We start from the raw sequence: 3,811 nt of genomic DNA on the forward strand, positions 1-3,811 counted from the left end.
CTGTCCCGCCACCCCAGAGATTAGGCGCTTATTTACTGCAGGCACCTGGAGTTTTGTGCAAACTTCTCATGCACAGAGAAATGTTATCTGGTGTAAGAAATAATAACAGGGAGCCATTCCCATGCTCTCAAGATTTCTTGTGACTGTTTGTAAGATGTATAGGCTAACCAAGAAAAAATGTCAACTGTTTTGTCTCTCTCACGCTTTTCTGTATAAATATGAGATGTTGAATAAAGTTGGTGTCAGACTGCGTCCCTTCGTGGTGACGTGTCTGAACCTCTCGACCCCATCTTTGTAGTCTCTTGCTTTAGTTTCTTTCTTACCCCGCCGTGCACGTTCTCGGGACCTGATCGACTTTGCCGGCTGGCTCCGGCATAAGACATTTAAATAGTGAGAGTGAATTGAAAGTGTTAGTCACTCCATCATGTGGGACTCTTTACAACCCCACTGACTAGCCCATGAGGCTCCTCTACTCATGGGGGTTCTCCAGGCAGGAATACTGGACTCAGTTGCCATTCTCTTCTCCAGGAGATTTTCCCGAACCAAGGACTGAACCCGTGTCTCCTGCATTGGCGTGCAGTTTCTTAACCACTGAGATAAATATTATTTGTCACATTAGATGCACATGCCCTTAAACTTATGTTAGCGTTGGATTTCTTTTTTCATGTAGCCATGGTTTTTGCTTATTATGGTGACAAAACTGATTACAGTCAGTTTTCTAGACCTGAACACAATTTTTAGGCATAGTAAAAATTGGTCAACCTGATTCATAAGGCGAAAATTTTTAAAGGAGTTGTTCTATAACAAGACAACACACACAAAAAAGCCCACAGCGACAGTAACATGATTAAATGTATCTTCTCCAGAGAAAGCATAAATGTTCTTCAGCTGAACACTGTTTATTCTGAATCCATTACAGCCCCTGAAGGCTCAGATTCTCAAGAGAGCAAGTACTGATCTCTTAGGTGCCAGCTTTAAACTCCCCAGTTAGAAGGAGGCACACAGAGACCTTCGTGGGCAATCAGCCTGTACCAGTTGTGGAAAGAGAATCTGGATGCAACTGTAAGAAAAACAGAGCTCAGCCCACTTTTCAAAATCAGCCGTGTGTCATCCCAGTGTGTGCTGGAAATGGTGGAGCAAAGGGTCAGAGCCAAAGTCCTAGTGAGTTTGACCTTGAAACCAGGAATAAAGGCTTCACTCCTGGTGACATGGTGGAAATGGAGTAAGGGGGCTGAACTTGATTGAGTGTTGCCTGAGGATGTGAATAAACCAATGACTGAAAGGTTAAGCAAATGAATGAATGCACAGTATAGTATTCATTTAGTGTATTATTTGCTTGTGTTATTATGACCAGTTTTTGGTGCCCATTCAAAGCCTGGCCCGGTTCTGGGAACTTTACATAAGTCAGTTTATACTTTAAGTCACATCATTACAAAGCAGACTTCTTTCTCATACTCTTCTTTTTCAAAATAAATAAATCTGTTCTAAAATGATTTCCCTAGTGGCTCAGATGGTAAAGAATCTGCCTGCAAGCGGGAGACCTGGGTTCGATCCCTGGGTTGGGAAGATCCTCTGGAGAAGGGCATGGCAACCCACTCCAGTATTCCTGCCTGGAGAATCCTCATGGACAGAGGAGCCAGGTGGGCTACAGACCATGGGGTCACAGAATCAGACACGACTGAGCGACTAAGCACAGCACATTTTAAAATGAAAAGATGGCATGGTATGGGGAGAAAGGTGGGACAGGGGTTCAGGATGGGGAACACGTGTACACCTGTGGCGGATTCATGTTGATGTATGGCAAAACCAATACAATATTGTAAAGTAATTAGCCTCCAATTAAAATAAATAAATTTAATTTTAAAAATAAATATATAAATAAATAAAATGAAAAGGTGATGAAGTTCATAAGTTTAAAGACATTCTCTCTCTACTCTCACATTTAAGGATGATCATTAGAAGTGTGGTATGAATTCTTCTTGTGCTTGCTCATGGATAAATAAAGAAAATAAGAAAAAGAAAGGAGTGAAAGAAAATTTTATTTTTACGAAGGTCCAGCTCTATATACTATTCTTCAACTTGTTCTGTTCACTGGGTAGTGTGACATAAGCACCTTCCCAAGTCTCATACTTTTTGGACGATGTACTGGTGCATAATACGAATTACTCATTCATTTTATTCTGTTTCCAAACTGTTGCTATTGTGCACTGTGTGGCAGTGAACATTATCACCTTGTAGGTCATCCTGTGTCCCCCATTTTCTAGAGCGCAGAACTGAGGCCAAGGGGAGCTGTCTGCTTTGTCTGTATGAGACAGTGCACGCAGAACTCAAACGCAGATTGGCCTATTTCATTTCCAGAGCACAGCACTGAATGTAAATGAAGCTTCAGAAGCACCAAGTTTCAATATAGGTTAAGCGTGTTCAAAATACTCGGGTACTTGGTATGAGTGCTCACGTGTGTCTGTGTGTCTGTGTATGTTGTATGTATGCCTGTGTGTTGTAACCCTTATACTAACATTCCACAGCTCTTAAAATTCCCCATGTCATGAATTTTATTTTAATTCAAAAGGATTACATTAACAAAGCAAATATCATTATCTCATCACGAGTCTAGTTAAGTCTACCTGTGATGAGTGTTAGCTTCCTCTGATAAGTGCTGTCATCCACTGGATGAAAGCCTCCCTGAAAGTTTGACATTTAATCTATTTTACAGTAAATTTGTTTTTGTTGACTGTATAGAGCTTCACCATCTTTGGCTGCAAAGAATATAATCAATCTGATTTCATTGTTGACCATCTGGTGATGTCCATGTATAGAGTCTTCTCTTGTGTTGTTGGAAGAGGGTGTTTGTTATGACCAGTGCATTTTCTTGGCAAAACTCTATTAGTCTTTGCTCTGCTTCATTCCATATTCCAAGGCCAAATTTGCCTGTTACTCCAGGTATTTCTTGACCTCCTGATTTTGCATTCCAGTCCCCTATAATGAAAAGGACATCTTTTTTGGGTGTTAGTTCTAAAAGGTCTTGTAGGTCTTCATAGAACCGTTCAAATTTCAGCTTCTTCAGCGTTACTTGTTAGGGGTACATAGACTTGGATTACTGTGATATTGAATGGTTTAGCCTTGGAAAGAACAGAGATCATTCTGTCGTTTTTGAGATTGCATCCAAGTACTGCATTTCGGACTCTTTTGTTGACCATGATGGCTACTCCATTTCTTCTGACGGATTCCTGCCCACAGTAGTAGGTACAATGATCATCTGAGTTAAATTCACCCATTCCAATCCATTTTAGTTCGCTAATTGCTAGAATGTCGATGTTCACTCCTGCCATCTCCTGTTTGATCACTTCCGATTTGCCTTGATTCATGGACCTGACATTCCAGGTTCCTATGTAATATTGCTCTTTACAGCACCAGACCTTGCTTGTATCACCAGTCACATCCACAAGTGGGTATTGTTTTTGCTTTGGCTCCATCCCTTCATTCTTTCTGGAGTTATTTCTCCACTGATCTCCAGTAGCATATTGGGCACCTACTGACCTGGGGAGTTCCTCTTTCAGTGTCCTATAATTTTGCCTTTTCATACTGTTCATGAGGTTCTCAAGGCAAGAATACTGAAGTGGTTTGCCATTCCCTTCTCCAGTGGACCACATTCTGTCAGATCTCTCCACCATGACCCGCCCATCTTGGGAATACCAGACCACCTGACCTGCCTCTTGAGAAACCTATAGGCAGGTCATGAAGCAACAGTTAGAACTGGACATGGAACGACAGACTGGTTTCAAATGGAAAACGGTATGTCAAGGCTGTTTAT

Source organism: Bison bison, unplaced genomic scaffold (genome assembly GCF_000754665.1).
Source record: "Bison bison bison isolate TAMUID 2011002044 unplaced genomic scaffold, Bison_UMD1.0 scf7180017864173, whole genome shotgun sequence".
Lineage (NCBI taxonomy): Eukaryota > Metazoa > Chordata > Mammalia > Artiodactyla > Bovidae > Bison > Bison bison.